General features: G+C 46.3%; 1 long non-coding RNA gene across 1 annotated transcript in view; it reads right to left on the bottom strand.

The window, feature by feature from the left end:
• Window positions 1-15,015, bottom strand: part of LOC130273229 (uncharacterized) — a 71,471-nt gene extending 56,456 nt beyond the window's left edge. The window contains exon 1 of the long non-coding RNA XR_008843919.1: window positions 14,903-15,015. This is a non-coding gene — a long non-coding RNA (uncharacterized LOC130273229). The remainder of the gene's footprint in view (window positions 1-14,902) is intronic.
• Window positions 15,016-18,517: the final 3,502 nt, after the last annotated feature.

Raw genomic sequence — 18,517 nt, 5'->3', positions numbered from 1 at the left:
TCTTCTGCTCTGGACAGTTCCTGACATGGACAGAGGTGTCAGCAGAGAGCACCGTGGTCAGACAGAAAAGAAATTAAAAAAGAAAAGAACATCCTCTGGGACGTACAGCAGCTGATAAGTACTGGAAGGATTAAGATTTTTAAATAAAAGTAATATACAAATCTGTTTAACTTTCTGGCACCAGTTGATTTGAAAAAAATTGTTTCCCTCCAGAGTACCCCTAAAGCATACCTGATATATCACAGAAAAGAAATGATGCTTCTACAGTGGAGTACCCCTTTAAGCATTAGCAGAGTCAGCTAATTTCTTTGCATATGTCAGGGCCTACACAGAGAAACAATAAGTGTGATATCACTTCTATGTAATCATAATCTATCAGAATTACAATAACACCTCCTTTTTATAGTACATAGGAAGCAGTGTAATCCTACATAGCTCAGAATGGATGACCTAGAGATTTCAGCATTTTGTTACACAAGCTGAACAGACGTAGTCATGAATAGTGTTGCTCGCGAATATTCGCAATTCGAATATTATTCGCGAATATCGCATATTCGCGAATTCGCGAATTTCGCGAATATAGCGCTATATATTCGTAATTACGAATATTCGTTTTTTTTTTTTTTTTTTTTTTCTTCACAGTACACATCACAGTGATCACCCCTCTCTGCTTCCAGCTTGTGTGGTGTAAAGAAGGCTCTAATACTACTGTGTGAGACTGGCGTGCGAAAATTCGCATATGCGAAAATTAGCATATACGAATTTTCGTATATGCGAATTTTACCTTATGCTACTTTTGTATATGCTAATTTTCACATCCGCAAATTTTCGCATACGCGAAGTTTCGCATATGCGAAAATAAAACGAGGATATAACGAATATGCGAATATTCGCGAATATATGACGAATATTCGTCCATATATTCGCGAATATTCGCGAATTCGAATATGGCCTATGCCGCTCAACACTAGTCATGAACAGAACCTGACATTAGGGTAGAGCGGCTGTTAAATTATTAAAGGACATCTGCACTTATCCCCTATCCACAGGATCCCCTGCATGGGGCCACGGCTCTGCCGCAGCTCTCCCGTGCAGGAGGAACAACGCCTCCTCCATGTAACTCTATTGGAGAGGCGGGGAGACAGTGTTCTTGCCACACCGCCTCTACCATAGAAAACTGTATGGGGAGGGGGCGTAACCGTCGAGCGCTAATGCCGGAGCCTCATTTAGGAGATTGCGAGGGTCCCAGCGATCGGACCGCCCACGATCAAACACATCCCCTATCCTGTGGATAGGGGATAAATGTTTTCCGCTGCAGTTGTCCTTTAATTACCAGTCATCAGGGACATTGTTAAATAGGAGATAAAATACCTGGAGAGATCCGCCTGGGTTTATGAGAAGATGGGTGGCACTAGGCATAACAGGAGCAGCCTGAGAGGCCATGGCCTATATAGACAGTGGGGGGTATGTATGAAGCTTTTTACCCAGTTTTTTTGTCTGTCATTTGTTGCAGTTTTTCCTTTATGTCATTTTTTGCGACAAATGTTTGCGCCAAATGGTTTAGAACAAAATCACTGATTTCGATTTGTTAGTCGTGATTTCAGTTACAATCATGCCTTGGTATGAAATTCATCATTTGCGACTTTTGTTTTGGCGCATTTTAGGGCGCAGTCATGCCCGTTAGGTCGCAAACTTGCACCAAGAAAAAAGTGACACAGAAAGTAGCTAAACAACATTATAAGGTAGAACTCAGGCCAAACACAGTGGCTTACCAATGTCTTAGGGGGAGATTTATCAAAACCTGTGCAGAGGAAGAGTGGTGCAGTTGCCCATAGCAACCAATCAGATTGCTTCTTTCATTTTCCACAGGCCTCTTTAGAGGCCTGTGGAAAATGAAAGAAGCAATCTGATTGGTTGCTATGGGCAACTGCACCACTCTTCCTCTGCACAGGTTTTGATAAATCTCCCCCTTAGTACGTGGCTGCTTTCAAGTTCACATACAAAACAAAAACCTTAACCCATGTAAAGAAAAAGAAAAGAGCTTGTTTAAAAGGACCACAAAGCAAAAAACCCCAAAAATGATGTTTAGCTGAGGTAAAAAGAAACATTTATCCCAGTCAAACATTTATCAAGCCTTGGAAAAAGGAACTAACTGGGTTAGATTTACCTTTGTGAAGCAGCGCAAAATCCAAGTGGAGAATTAACAGGTTTCAGCCGCTACAACACAGCCAGAAAATGTTGCCTGGAATTCTGGGGCAGGATTCTGTGCATTTTATAGGCGCATCAATTGCGCCAAATTTAACAAGTGGTTTGCGACAAATTATACATTTTTTTGCACTTTCATTAGGTATATATAGAATTATTATTATTATCATTGCTACTACTACCGTACTATTATTGAGGGGCATTTACTAATCTTTTACTATGTAGTCCGGTTTTTACCCTGTTTTTTTCTACTTCCTTTTTGACTATGTGCGACAAATGTACTAAATTGCTGCACGGCATTAATAAATTTGGCACACATAGGCAAAAGTTGGAAATTTACTTCATGTAGTAGAAAAAATAGTCTGTTCCTTTTTCCTGCTGTCTGAATTGGTTTGGCTGCTGGTTTCCTTCTGGATCTTTTGTTTTTGAGTTTTTTTTTAGCTTTTTCACCACATCTAAATAATTCAATAACTACAGTGGTCCCTCAAGTTACAATATTAATTGGTTCCAGGAAAACCATTGTAAGTTGAAACCATTGTATGTTGAGACCATAACTCTATGGAAACGTGGTAATTGGTTCTAAAGGCACCAAAATGTCATCCAAAATAGGAAAAAGTGACAAAGAAAAATAAGCAGATAACTGATATAGATAAAGCAAATCCCTACATATAAAAGTAATAAAGATCTGCTGGGAGCTGTAAATTACTGTCTATGTCAGTGTTTCCCAAGCAGGGAGCCTCCAGCTGTTGCAAAACTATAACTCCCAGCATGCCTGGACAGCCAAAGGCTGTCCGGGCATGCTGGGAGTTGTAGTTTTGCAAAAGATGGGGCCACCCTGCTTGGGAAACACTGGTCTATGTAGAGGACAGGAGCTTCTTCAGGGGTCCTGTACAGTACAGGCAATGTCCCAAACAAGTAATGGAGTCGCCCTCACCTGGTGTCCAAAAGAGCAGCTAACCCTGATACAGGTAAAGTGTACAGAACTTGTAATACCAGACACCAGTCAGTGCATACACTTCAGTAATACAGGGGTTTTACCAGTGAATGCCCATTTTGATTGGTTGGTTCTTCCAGCCATTGACATGTTTTACAGATCTGGACTGTCTGTAGCATTGTATGTTGAGTCTGGTTTCAACTTACGATGGTCCAGAAAAGACCATTGTATGTTGAAACTATTGTATGTTGAGGCCATTGTAAGTTGAGGGATCACTGTAAATTGTAGTCATGGCTCAGAAGTGGTAAACGGCGTTTAGTGTGTGTGTTTATTAAATTTTTTTAACACAGTTTTTTTCTCCCTAAATGTACTTACACTTTTTTTTTTTTTTTTGGTTACTTCTTCTACAGATCTGTGTATCCTGTGGACTCCTTCGGATTCGGTGGACTACTTCAATGACCAGCGTTTTTCTTTGCTTGATGTTAATAAAATGGTTAACGAGGGCTTGTGGGGGAGTGTTTTTTGTAATAAATTTTTTTTTAAACCTGTTGTGTTTTATTTTTATTTTACTTTACTAGACAGGCTTAGTAGTGGAAGCTGTCTTATAGACTGAGTCCATTACTAAGCCAGGCTTAGCGTTAGCCACAAAAACAGCTAGCGCTAACCCCCAATTATTACCCCGGTACCCAACACCACAGGGGTGCCGGGAAGAGACGGTACCAACAGGCCCGGAGCGTCAAAAATGGCGCTCCTGGGCCTAGGCGGTAACAGGCTGGCGTTATTTAGGTTGGGGAGGGCCAGTAACAATGGTCCTTGCCCACCCTGGTAACGTCAGGCTGTTACTGTTTGGTTGGTATTTGGTTGAGAATAAAAATAGGGGGACCCTATGCGTTTTTTTAATATATTTAATTATTTATTTAAAAAAAAAACGCATAGGGTCCCCCCTATTTTCATTCTCAGCCAAATACCAACCAAACAGTAACAGCCTGACGTTCCCAGGGTGGGCGAGGACCATTGTTACTGGCCCTCCCCAGCCTAAATAACGCCAGCCTGTTACCGCTTAGGCCCAGGAGCGCCATTTTTGACGCTCCAGGCCTGTTGGTACCGGCTCTTCCCGGCACCGCTGTGGCGTTGGGTACCGGGGTAATAATAGGGGGTTAGCGTTAGCTGTTTTTGTGGCTAGCGCTAAGCCCAGGTTAGTAATGGACTCTGTCTATAAGACAGCTTCCACTACTAAGCCTGTCTAGTAAAGTAAGAAAAAAACACAACAGGTTTTAAAAAAATTTTATTACAAAAGAACACTCCCCCACAAGCCCTCGTTAACCATTTTATTAAAATCAAACAAAGAAAAACGCTGGTCATCGAAGTAGTCCACCGAATCCGAAGGAGTCCACAGGATACACGGATCTGAAATGAGAAGAAAACAAAAAAAAATGGGTTAGTACATTTATTATCACCTGCTCACATATCTCCCGCCCCGCACGACTACAACTGCCAGCATGCCCTTACAGTAAGGACATGCTGGGAGTTGTAGTTGTGTGGTGCAGGAGATGTGTGGGCAAGTGACAAGCTTGTCCCCTGCCCCCAGCTGCAGGACTACAACTCCCAGCATGCCCTTACAGTAAGGTGGGGCGGAGGCCGGGCACAGTGTTTCCCAACCTGGGACTTGTAGTTTTGCAACATCTGGAGGCACCCTGGTTGGGAAACACTGTTTTAGGCCAGTGTTTCCCAACCAGGGTGCCTCCAGATGTTGCAAAACTACAAGCCCCAGCATGCCTGGACAGTCAAAGGCTGTCTAGGCATGCTGGGAGTTGTAGTTTTGCAACATCTGGAGGCAACCTGGCTGGGAAACACTGGCCTAAAACAGTGTTTCCCAACCAGGGTGCCTCCAGATGTTGCAAAACTACAAGTCCCAGCATGCCTGGACAGTCAAAGGCTGTCTAGGCATGCTGGGAGTTGTAGTTTTGCAACATCTGGAGGCAACCTGGCTGGGAAACACTGGCCTAAAACAGTGTTTCCCAACCAGGGTTCCTCCAGATGTTGCAAAACTACAAGTCCCAGCATGCCTGGACAGTCAAAGGCTGTCCAGGCATGCTGGGAGTTGTAGTCTTGCAACATCTGGAGGCACCCTGGTTGGGAAACACTGTTTTAGGCCAGTGTTTCCCAACTGTTTTAGGCCAGTGTTTCCCAACAAGGGTGCCTCCAGCTGTTGCAAAACTACAACTCCCAGCATGCCCGGACAGCCAAAGAGTGTCCAGGCATGCTGGGAGTTGTAGTCTTGCAACATTTGGAGGCACCCTGGTTGGGAAGCTTGCGCAACTTACCGGCTTCCGTAGGATCCAGCGCTGCGTGACACTGCCGCGCGACACTGCAGCGCGACGATCTCCGTCAGCGATCGTCGCTGGAGCCTCGGAAGGGTAAGTGAACTTCTTCGCCGGTCCCCTTCAGCTGTTTAGTTTTGCAACAGCTGGAGGACTACAGTTTACAGACCACACACCAGTGGTCTGCAAACTGTGGCCCTCCAGCTGTTGCAAAACTACAACACCCAGCATGCCCTGACAGTCAAAGCCTATGGCTCTCAGGGCAGGAGCCCGGGCTGACATTACAGTGCAGCTGCCCGGGCTCCTCATACAGTCTCCCCGCTACCCCCCTTGTCTCCCGCCCGGGCTCCTCATACGGCCTCCCCGCTGCCCCCCCACCCCCTTGTCTCCCGCCCACGCCGCTCAGCTCCCGCTGCTACAAGACTACAACTCCCAGCGTGTCCTCACTGTAAGGCCATGCTGGGACTTGTAGTCTTGCAACAGCAGACAGATGGGAGTTGTGTGGCGCTGGCAGGTGAGAGGGGGGGATGTAAATCACTGTAGTGTCCCGGTAGCGCAGTGAGGGTAGCGGGGAGAAAGTATGTCGGAGCCCGGGCGGCAGTAGCTTTTCCTGCTCCATGTTGGAGCTGGAGTAAATTTAGTCAATTTTTATGGCCGTTGCGACAGTTTATTGCGCAACTGCGACTGTCTCAGTTAATAAATTCCTGACCACTGCAAGTCAAAAATGAAAACTTGCGTAAATTAAGCGGGAAATTTTTTTTTTACTTTCTAGCTCTTGCTAGGGAAAGTCGCACAATTTATAGGGTAGGCGCAATTGCGACAATTTTGCGCCAAAAATAGTCAGAAAAAAATGACTAAACCCCTTAGTAAATGCCCCTCATTGTTATTATATTCAACAGGGGAATAATTATTTATAAATTGAAAAAAAAATGAACACTTCCTTGTGGTGTTAGGTTCTCTCTTAGGTTCCATGCACACTTTAGATTTTCTGCTCAGAGAATCCGCTTGCAGCAGAATCCTATCGATCTCAATGGGATTCTCTCACTCGGTGCACACTATGGAAGCTCCACAGCGGAACTTCCAACACAGATCCGGATTTACATGTTCATTGTTTTGTTTGAAATTAGGAAAAAGTCACTTGTCAATGGGCTCTGTATTGCAGGGGTTCACTTATTTATCCAATTTATCCAAACTGGATCCACTGGCAGAAATCAGCGAGCAAATTTCTTGGGGAATTTCCATAGTGTGCATTGGGCCTAAATCTCCAGATAAACCTACGGCACTATAGCTTTGAGTGGTAGATCCACATGAGATCCATATCTTGCAGCTGTAATATAGACTCAAGATTAAAGGGGTACTCCAGTGGAAAACTTTTTTTTTTTTTTTTAATCAACTGGTGCCAGAAAGTTAAACAGATTTGTAAATGACTTCTATTAAAAAATCTTAATCTTTCCAGTACTTTATAGGGTCTGTATACTACAGAGGAAATGGTTTACTTTTTGGAACACAGAGCTCTCTGCTGACATCATGACCACAGTGCTCTCTGCTAACATCTCTGTCCATTTTAGGAACTGTCCAGAGCAGCATGGGGATTTTCTCCTACTTAAATGGACAGTTCTTAAAATGGTCAGAGATGTCAGCAGAGAGCACTGTGCTCGTGATGTTAGCAGAGAGCTCTGTGTTCCAAAAAGAAAAAAACATTTCCTCTGTAGTATTCAGCAGCGAATAAGTACTGGAAGGATTAAGATTTTGTAGAAGTAATTTACAAATCTGTTTAACTTTCTGGCACTAGTTGATTTAAAAAAAAAAAAAAAAGTTTTCCACGGGAGAACCCCTTTAACCCCTGAACGGTGTCCCCCCGTCATATCGGGTCGGTCCCGGCGGCTATCAATGGCCAGGACCCGCGGCTAATACAGGACATCACCGATCACGGTGATGCCCTGTATTAACCCTTCAGACACGGCAAAGTGAAAGTATCCCGGCTGCTCAGTCGGGCTGTTCGGGACCGCCGCGGTGAAATCGCGGCGTCCCGAACAGCTTACAGGACACCGGGAGGGCCCTTACCTGCCTCCTCGGTGTCCGATCGACGAATGACTGCTCCTTGCCTGAGATCCAGGCAGGAGCAGTCAAGTGCCGATAACACTAATCACAGGCGTGTTAATACATGCCAGTGATCAGCATGAGAGATCAGTGTGTGTAGTGTTATAGGTCCTTATGGGACCTACAACACTGCAAAAAAAAAGTAAAAAAAAAGTGTTGATAAAGGTCATTTAACCCCTTCCCTAATAAAAGTCTGAATCACCCCCTTTTCCCATAAAAAAATAAAACAGTGTAAATAAAATAAAAAATAAACATATGTGGTATCGCCGCGTGCGTAAATGTCCGAACTCTAAAAATATATTATTAATTAAACCGCACGGTCAATGGCGTACGCGCAAAAAAATTCAAATTCCAAAAAAGCTTATTTTTGGTCACTTTTTATACCATTAAAAAATGAATAAAAAGTGATCAAAAAGTCAGTTCAAAACAAAAATCATACCGGTGCAAAAAATTTGCTCTCATACCGCCCTGTACGTGGAAAAATACAAAAGTTATAGGGGTCAGAAGATTACATTTTTAAACATATAAATTTTCCTGCATGTAGTTATGATTTTTTCCAGAAGTATGACAAAATCAAACCTATATATTGTTACGCCGAGCGCTCCGGGTTCCCGCTCCTCCCCGGAGCGCTCGCTTCACCTCCTCCGCTGCAGCGCCCCGGTCACGTCCTCTGACCCGGGGCGCTGCGATCCTGCTGCTAGCCGGGATGCGATTCGCGATGCGGGTAGCGCCCGCTCGCGATGCGCACCCCGGCTCTCCTACCTGACTCGCTCCCCGTCTGTTCTGTCCCGGCGCGCGCGGCCCCGCTCCCTAGGGCGCGCGCGCGCCGGGTCTCTGCGATTTAAAGGGCCACTGCGCCGCTGATTGGCGCAGTGGTTCCAATTAGAGTTATCACCTGTGCACTCCCTATATTACCTCACTTCCCTTGCACTCCCTTGCCGGATCTTGTTGCCTTAGTGCCAGTGAAAGCGTTCCTTGTGTGTCCCTTGCCAGTGTTTCCAGACCTTCTGCCGTTGCCCCTGACTACGATCCTTGCTGCCTGCCCCGACCTTCTGCTACGTCCGACCTTGCTTCTGCCTACTCCCTTGTACCGCGCCTATCTTCAGCAGCCAGAGAGGTGAGCCGTTGCTAGTGGATACGACCTGGTCACTACCGCCGCAGCAAGACCATCCCGCTTTGCGGCGGGCTCTGGTGAAAACCAGTAGTGGCTTAGAACCGGTCCACTAGCACGGTCCACGCCAATCCCTCTCTGGCACAGAGGGTCCACTACCTGCCAGCCGGCATCGTGACAGTAGATCCGGCCATGGATCCCGCTGAAGTTCCTCTGCCAGTTGTCGCTGACCTCACCACGGTGGTCGCCCAGCAGTCACAACAGATTGCGCAACAAGGTCAACAGCTGTCTCAACTGACCGTTATGCTACAACAGTTGCTACCACAGCTTCAGCAGTCATCTCCTCCGCCAGCTCCTGCACCTCCTCCGCAGCGAGTGGCCGCTCCTGGGATACGCTTATCCTTGCCGGATAAGTTTGATGGGGACTCTAAGTTTTGCCGTGGCTTCCTTTCCCAATGTTCCCTGCATCTGGAGATGATGTCGGACCTGTTTCCCACTGAAAGGTCTAAGGTGGCTTTCGTAGTCAGTCTTCTGTCCGGAAAAGCCCTGTCATGGGCCACACCGCTCTGGGACCGCAATGACCCCGTCACTGCCTCAGTACACTCCTTCTTCTCGGAAATCCGAAGTGTCTTTGAGGAACCTGCCCGAGCCTCTTCTGCTGAGACTGCCCTGTTGAACCTGGTCCAGGGTAATTCTTCCGTTGGCGAGTATGCCGTACAATTCCGTACACTTGCTTCAGAATTGTCCTGGAATAATGAGGCCCTCTGCGCGACCTTCAAAAAAGGCCTATCCAGCAACATTAAAGATGTTCTGGCCGCACGAGAAATTCCTGCTAATCTACATGAACTTATTCACCTAGCCACTCGCATTGACATGCGTTTTTCTGAAAGGCGTCAGGAACTCCGCCAAGATATGGACTCTGTTCGCACGAGGCGTTTCGTCTCCTCGGCTCCTCTCTCCTCTGGTCCCCTGCAATCTGTTCCTGTGCCTCCCGCCGTGGAGGCTATGCAGGTCGACCGGTCTCGCCTGACACCTCAAGAGAGGACACGACGCCGTATGGAGAACCTCTGCCTGTACTGTGCTAGTACCGAACACTTCCTGAGGGATTGTCCTATCCGTCCTCCCCGCCTGGAAAGACGTACGCTGACTCCGCACAAAGGTGAGACAGTCCTTGATGTCTACTCTGCTTCTCCACGTCTTACTGTGCCGGTGCGGATGTCTGCTTCTGCCTTCTCCTTCTCTACAGTGGCCTTCTTGGACTCTGGTTCTGCAGGAAATTTTATTTTGGCCTCTCTCGTCAACAGGTTCAACATCCCAGTGACCAGTCTCGCCAGACCCCTCTACATCAATTGTGTAAATAATGAAAGATTGGACTGTACCATACGTTTCCGCACGGAGCCCCTTCTTATGAGCATCGGATCTCATCATGAGAGGATTGAACTTTTGGTCCTCCCCAATTGCACCTCGGAGATTCTCCTTGGACTTCCCTGGCTTCAACTTCATTCCCCAACCCTGGATTGGTCCACTGGGGAGATCAAGAGTTGGGGGTCCTCTTGTTCCAAGAACTGTCTAAAACCGGTTCCCAGTAACCCTTGCCGTAACTCTGTGGTTCCTCCAGTAACCGGTCTCCCCAAGGCCTATATGGACTTCGCGGATGTTTTCTGCAAAAAACAAGCTGAGACTCTACCTCCTCACAGGCCTTATGATTGCCCTATCGACCTCCTCCCGGGTACTACTCCACCCCGGGGCAGAATTTATCCTCTCTCTGCCCCAGAGACTCTTGCCATGTCCGAATACGTCCAGGAGAATCTAAAAAGGGGCTTTATCCGTAAATCCTCCTCTCCTGCCGGAGCCGGATTTTTCTTTGTCTCCAAAAAAGATGGCTCCCTACGTCCTTGCATTGACTACCGCGGTCTTAATAAAATCACGGTTAAGAACCGCTACCCCTTACCCCTCATCTCTGAACTCTTTGATCGCCTCCAAGGTGCCCACATCTTCACTAAATTGGACTTAAGAGGCGCCTATAACCTCATCCGCATCAGAGAGGGGGACGAGTGGAAAACGGCATTTAACACCAGAGATGGACACTTTGAGTATCTGGTCATGCCCTTTGGACTGTGCAATGCCCCTGCCGTCTTCCAAGACTTTGTCAATGAAATTTTTCGTGATCTATTATACTCCTGTGTTGTGGTATATCTGGACGATATCCTAATTTTTTCTGCCAATCTAGAGGAACACCGCCGGCATGTCCGTATGGTTCTTCAGAGACTTCGTGACAACCAACTCTATGCCAAAATTGAGAAATGTCTGTTTGAATGCCAATCTCTTCCTTTTCTAGGATATTTGGTCTCTGGCCAGGGACTACAGATGGATCCAGACAAACTCTCTGCCGTCTTAAATTGGCCACGCCCCTCCGGACTCCGTGCTATCCAACGCTTTTTGGGGTTCGCCAATTATTACAGGCAATTTATTCCACATTTTTCTACCATTGTGGCTCCTATCGTGGCTTTAACCAAGAAAAATGCTGATCCCAAGTCCTGGCCTCCTCAAGCAGAAGACTCCTTTAAACAACTCAAGTCTGCCTTTTCTTCGGCTCCCGTGCTCTCCAGACCTGACCCTTCCAAACCCTTCCTATTGGAGGTTGATGCCTCCTCAGTAGGAGCTGGAGCTGTTCTTCTACAAAAAAATCCTTCCGGGCATGCTGTCACTTGTGGTTTTTTCTCTAGGACCTTCTCTCCAGCGGAGAGGAACTACTCCATCGGGGATCGAGAACTTCTAGCCATTAAATTAGCACTTGAGGAATGGAGGCATCTGCTGGAGGGATCAAGATTTCCTGTTATTATCTACACCGACCACAAGAACCTCTCCTACCTCCAGTCGGCCCAACGGCTGAATCCTCGCCAGGCCCGGTGGTCTCTGTTCTTTGCCCGATTTAATTTTGAGATTCACTTTCGTCCTGCCGATAAGAACATTAGAGCCGATGCTCTCTCTCGTTCCTCGGATGCCTCAGAAGTTGATCTCCCTCCGCAACACATCATTCCACCTGACTGCCTGATCTCCACTTCTCCTGCCTCCATCAGACAGACTCCTCCAGGAAAGACCTTTGTTTCTCCACGCCAACGCCTCGGAATCCTCAAATGGGGTCACTCCTCCCATCTCGCAGGTCATGCGGGCATCAAGAAATCTGTGCAACTCATCTCCCGCTTCTATTGGTGGCCAACTCTGGAGACGGATGTTGGGGACTTTGTGCGAGCCTGCACTATCTGTGCCCGGGATAAGACTCCTCGCCAGAAGCCCGCTGGTTTTCTTCATCCTCTGCCTGTCCCCGAACAGCCTTGGTCTCTGATTGGTATGGATTTTATTACTGATTTACCCCCTTCCCGTGGCAACACCGTTATTTGGGTGGTCGTTGATCGATTCTCCAAAATGGCACATTTCATTCCTCTTCCTGGTCTTCCTTCTGCGCCTCAGTTGGCTAAACAATTTTTTGTACACATTTTTCGTCTTCACGGGTTGCCTACGCAGATTGTCTCGGATAGAGGGGTCCAATTCGTGTCTAAATTCTGGAGAGCTCTCTGTAAACAACTCAAGATTAAATTAAATTTTTCCTCTGCATATCATCCCCAGTCCAATGGACAAGTAGAAAGAATTAACCAGATCCTGGGTGATTATTTGCGACATTTTGTTTCCTCCCGCCAGGATGACTGGGCAGATCTCCTTCCATGGGCCGAATTCTCGTATAACTTCAGGGTCTCTGAATCTTCCTCCAAATCCCCATTTTTCGTGGTGTACGGCCGTCACCCTCTTCCCCCCCTCCCTACCCCCTTGCCCTCTGGTCTGCCCGCTGTGGATGAAATTTCTCGTGACCTTTCCATTATATGGAGAGAGACCCAAAATTCTCTCTTACAGGCTTCTTCACGCATGAAGAGGTTCGCGGATAAGAAAAGAAGAGCTCCCCCCGTTTTTTCCCCTGGAGACAAGGTATGGCTCTCCGCTAAATATGTCCGCTTCCGTGTCCCTAGCTACAAGTTGGGACCACGCTATCTTGGTCCTTTCAAAATTCTGTGTCAAATTAATCCTGTCTCTTATAAACTTCTTCTTCCTCCTTCTCTTCGTATCCCTAATGCCTTTCACGTCTCTCTTCTCAAACCACTCATCCTCAACCGTTTTTCTCCCAAATCTGTTCCTCCCACTCCTGTTTCCGGCTCCTCGGACGTCTTCTCGGTCAAGGAGATTTTGGCTGCCAAAAAGGTCAGAGGAAAAAATTTTTTTTTAGTAGACTGGGAGGGTTGTGGTCCTGAAGAGAGATCCTGGGAACCTGAGGACAACATCCTTGACAAAAGTCTGCTCCTCAGGTTCTCAGGCTCCAAGAAGAGGGGGAGACCCAAGGGGGGGGGTACTGTTACGCCGAGCGCTCCGGGTTCCCGCTCCTCCCCGGAGCGCTCGCTTCACCTCCTCCGCTGCAGCGCCCCGGTCACGTCCTCTGACCCGGGGCGCTGCGATCCTGCTGCTAGCCGGGATGCGATTCGCGATGCGGGTAGCGCCCGCTCGCGATGCGCACCCCGGCTCTCCTACCTGACTCGCTCCCCGTCTGTTCTGTCCCGGCGCGCGCGGCCCCGCTCCCTAGGGCGCGCGCGCGCCGGGTCTCTGCGATTTAAAGGGCCACTGCGCCGCTGATTGGCGCAGTGGTTCCAATTAGAGTTATCACCTGTGCACTCCCTATATTACCTCACTTCCCTTGCACTCCCTTGCCGGATCTTGTTGCCTTAGTGCCAGTGAAAGCGTTCCTTGTGTGTCCCTTGCCAGTGTTTCCAGACCTTCTGCCGTTGCCCCTGACTACGATCCTTGCTGCCTGCCCCGACCTTCTGCTACGTCCGACCTTGCTTCTGCCTACTCCCTTGTACCGCGCCTATCTTCAGCAGCCAGAGAGGTGAGCCGTTGCTAGTGGATACGACCTGGTCACTACCGCCGCAGCAAGACCATCCCGCTTTGCGGCGGGCTCTGGTGAAAACCAGTAGTGGCTTAGAACCGGTCCACTAGCACGGTCCACGCCAATCCCTCTCTGGCACAGAGGGTCCACTACCTGCCAGCCGGCATCGTGACATATATGTAGGGTATCATTTTAACCGTATGGACCTACAGAATAAAGGTAAGGTGTCCTTTTTACCGAAATATACACTGCATAGAAACGGAAGCCCCCAAAATTTACAAAATGGCGTTTTTCTTTCGATTTTGTCGCACAATGATTTTTTTTTTCCGTTTTGCCGTGAATTTTTGGGTAAAATGACTGATGTCACTGCAAAGTAGAATTGGTGACGCAAAGTATAAGCCATAATATGGATTTTTAGGTGGAAAATTGAAAGGGTTATGATTTTTAAAAGGTGAGGAGGAAAAAACGAAAGTGCAAAAACGGAAAAACCCTGAGTCCTTAAAGGGTACCTCTCGTCAAAAAAACTTTTGATATATTATAGATTAGTGTATGCAGAATAACTTTACAATTGCATGTTATTAAAAAATATGCTTCTTTCTATTTAATTTTCCACTTTGAAGAAATGACCACTAGGGGTCTCCCTACCAGTCCTGGCAGCAAGCATTTCAGACTCTTGCTGGAGTCCTAAACACTACGAGCTGCCAGTCTGCTTTGTTCACAAAGGAGAACACTCAGCGCTGCCAGCCTGCTTTGTTAATAGCCTGTTTGGCTGTGAACAAAGCAGGCTGGCAGCTCTGAGTGTTTAGGACTCCAGCATGAGTCAGAAATGCTTGCTGACAGGACTGATCGGGAAAAATACAATAGAAAGAAGCATATTTTTCATTAACATGCTATTGGAAAGTTATTAAACATTTATTAATCTAAAATATATCAAAAGTTTATTTGATGAGAGGTACCCTTTAAGGGGTTAAGTCATATTAAAGTCATCTGATAAGCAACAGATTTTGATTGAATCCAGTTCTTTAGCTATTTCTGCCCACAATTCCTTTACTTTTAAACTTGCCAAAGCTGACACACCTTGGGACTGGTACACCACAGTCAATATGAATGATAGTCACAAAAATGTATGGAAACTTGTACAAGGTATTTCTCTTTTTTTTCCCCAAGACAACGAAATGCCTCTACATATATTGCTCCTGGTCTGTCCCTGGCTGACATGTTGGCAGAGGTGCTGCTTATATAAAGAATCATAGACTGCGGTATGAGACACATATAATTATATTCCATATTACATAATGTACCTCCTACTGTACATTGTAAGAACGCAGGACTATTATTAGAAGTCCGCCTTAGAGAACTTCTTGAAGACATGTTTGGAGACAACGGGGGAGATTTATCAAAACCTGTGCAGAGGAAAAGCCGTCCAGTTGCCCATGGCAACCAATCAGATCTCTTCTTTCATTTTTCACAGGCCTTCATAAAAATGAAAGCAGCGAGCTGATTGGTTGCTATGGGCAACTGGGCAAGTTTTCCTCTGCACAGGTTTTGATAAATCTCCCCCGTAACATGTTCTCTTTTTCAAAACAGAGGTGAGCAACATTATTAGCCAAAGTGTCCCCAATACATACATTCCATGTCCTGTCTAGACATAATGCATTGATTATTCAGTTCTTACTTATGTACATGTACTACAAATATCAGAAAAACTGATGCAGGAAACCCAGGACCCATATGAAAATATGTCCCTTGGTGATTAGAAGATAGAACATAAATTGCAAGTATAAAACCACCAATGAGGCTCCAGATGCAGGAAGAGTTAACTTTTACTTCAAAAGAATAAAATGACAATACACAATAAATAACAGCAAAAAGTGCATAAAGACGGGGAAAGGATACAGGTGAATAATACCTGCACTAAAACCCTACCTAGATGGGAGAGGTAACTAAAACACACTGGGGTTTATTTACTAACGTGATCCCGACTCTTTTTTGTCGGGTTTTGTGCCCAAATTGTGTCGCACGTTCCATGCAACACAATTTGCGACCAAAAAAAAAAAAAAACCTCCATTTTACAAGGGAAAAAACTGGAAAGGGGGCGTAGCCACTGAAGGCTGTGGGCGTGGCTCCGACAAAAGGGGCGTGACCCCGGCAGTTTTGAAAAATCCCAACATATTTACTAAGGTTTCCACAGAATATGTGGTGGATTTGAGCTGAGGAAAACCCGACAGATCAGGAAAAAAAAAAGCAAAACATAGGGAAAAGTGCAAAATGTAGGGAAACCTTAGTAAATACAGTGGGAAAATACCAGTCGGAAATCAAAACCCACAAAGAAAACTACACAACACTCTTAGTAAATGAGGCCCAATATGTGCAATATACACAATTAGTGGCAAACCTCTTTTGCCAACGCATTTCGCCTAGGAGGTTTGACACTAAAAGAGGTTTGACACTAATTGTGTATATTGCACATATTGGGCCTCATTTACTAAGAGTTTCGGGTTTTTACTAGCGGGAAAAGTTGTTTCAGACTTGCAGGTTTCCTCTCTATTTACTATTGGGAAAAGTCAGGAACATTTTCTGACCAGCTTTTTCTAGGTGGATATTTCCAGCCATTTATCCACAGGATTTTCTGTGAATTCAATAGTAAATCGGTCGGGTTGTGAAACCACGCCCCCTTTTGGACTGGTCACGCTCCTTTTGCGACAGACCACGCCCCTTTTTGGCTTTTCACAGTGCAATGTCGGGTTTGTCGGATTTTCCAGGCGCACACTGTCGCAGACTGGCGCAGACATGTCTCAGACATACTGCACCAAAATAACCCGACAAAAACTGGTCGGTTTCAGCTTAGTAAATGAGGCCCATTGTGTTTTGATTACCCCATCCCTGATCCACACTTTGTGATAGGAACCTCTCCTATCTAGGTAGGGTTTTAGTGTAGGTATTCACCTGCATCCTTTCCTCGTCCTTCTGCAATTTTTGCTGTAATGTATTGTGTACTGTCATTTTAAAAGTTAATGGGGTATTCCAACTGACTCCAGAAAGTTAAACAAATTTGTAAATTACTTCTATTAAAAAATCTTAATCCTTTCAATAATTATCAGCTGCTGAAGTTGAGTTGTCTGCTGACAACTCCGCTTGTGTCGGGAACTGTACAGAGTAGAAGAGGTTTGCTATGGGGATTTGCTTCTAAACTGGGCGGGTTCTGAAACCCTTGTCATCAGAGAGCACTTAGACAGAAAAGAACAACTCATCTTCAGCAGCTCATAAGTACTGAAAGGATTAAGATTTTTTAAGTAATTTACAAATCAGTTTAACTTTCTGGAGCCAGTTGACTGGAGCTTTTTTCAAGCATCATGCTCCAGTGGGGAGCTGAAACATCGCTTTGAATCTTGACATGAAGGAATACATTTTTACACTTTTTTGCTATTTGGAGTGCTGCGCCATTGTTTTCTATATATATATATATATATAAGTTTTTTCCTGGATAACCCTTTTAAGCTCTTAAGGACCCAAGACGTACGGGTACGTCATGAGTCCGCTCCTGATCTATAACGCGGGGCCATAGCGGGCTAGACCCATGGCTAATAGCACGCGGCATTGATCGCGGTGTCGCACGCTATTAAAGGGGTACTCCACCCCTAGACATCTTATCCCCTATCCAAAGGATAGGGGATAAGATGTCAGATCGCCGGGGTCCCGCTGCTGGGGACCCCGGAGATCGCTGCTGCAGCACCTTGCTATCATTACTGCACAGAGCGAGATTGCTCTGCACGTAATTGCGGGCAATACAGGGGCCGGAGCATCGTTACGTCACGGCTCCGCCCCTCGTGATGTCATGGCCCGCCTCCGTCAATACAAGTCTATGGGAGGGGGCGTGGCGGTCGTCACGCCCCCTGCCATAGACTTGCATTAAGGGGATGGGCCGTGATGTCATGAGGGGCGGAGCCATTACGTCACACTGCTCCGGCCCCTGTATCGCCCGTCATTACGCACAGAGTGAACTCGCTCTGTGCAGTAATGATGGCGGGGTGCCGCACCGGCGATCCCCAGGGTCCCCGGCAGCGGGACAGCGGCGATCTAACATCTTATCCCCTATCTTTTGGATAGGGGATAAGATGCCAGGGGCGGAGTACCCCTTTAACCCTTTAGACGCGGCGTTCAAAGTTGAACGCCGCGTCTAAAGTGAAAGTGAAACAATGCCGGTAAGCTCAGGGAGCTGTTGGGGATAGCCGCAGCGAAATCGTGGCATCCCGAACAGCTTACATGACAGCCGGAGGGTCCCTACCTGCCTCCTCGCTGTCCGATCACCGAATGACTGCTCAGTGCCTGAGATCCAGGCATGAGCAGTCAAGCGGCAGAATCATCGATCAGTGGTTTCTTATGAGAAACGAGTGATCAATGATCAATGTAAAAGATCAGTGTGTGCAGTGTTATAGGTCCCTATGGGAACTATAACACTGCAAAAAAAAGTGAAAAAAAAAGTGAATAAAGATCATTTAACCCCTTCCCTAATAAAAGTTTGAATCACCCCCCTTTTCCCATAAAAAAAAACTTTGTAAATAAAAATAAACATATATGGTATCGCAGCGTGTGGAAATGTCCGAATTATAAAAATATATTGTTAGTTAGACCGCACGATCAATGGCGTACGCGCAAAAAATTTCCAAACTCCAAAATAGTGCATTTTCGGTCACTTTTTATATCATGAAAAAATGAATAAAAAGCGATGGCACCGCTAAAAACTTTAGATCACGACGCAAAAAATGAGCCCTCATACCGCCCCATACGCAGAAAAAAAAAAAAGTTATAGGGGTCAGAAGATGACAATTTTAAACTGATAAATTTTCCTGCATGTAGTTATGATTTTTTCCAGAAGTGCGAAAAAATCAAACCTATATAAGTAGGGAATCATTTGA

Source organism: Hyla sarda, chromosome 5 (assembly GCF_029499605.1).
Source record: "Hyla sarda isolate aHylSar1 chromosome 5, aHylSar1.hap1, whole genome shotgun sequence".
NCBI classification, from domain to species: domain Eukaryota; kingdom Metazoa; phylum Chordata; class Amphibia; order Anura; family Hylidae; genus Hyla; species Hyla sarda.
Note: the sequence above shows the minus strand (reverse complement) of the source record. Positions and strands in the feature narration are given on the sequence as shown.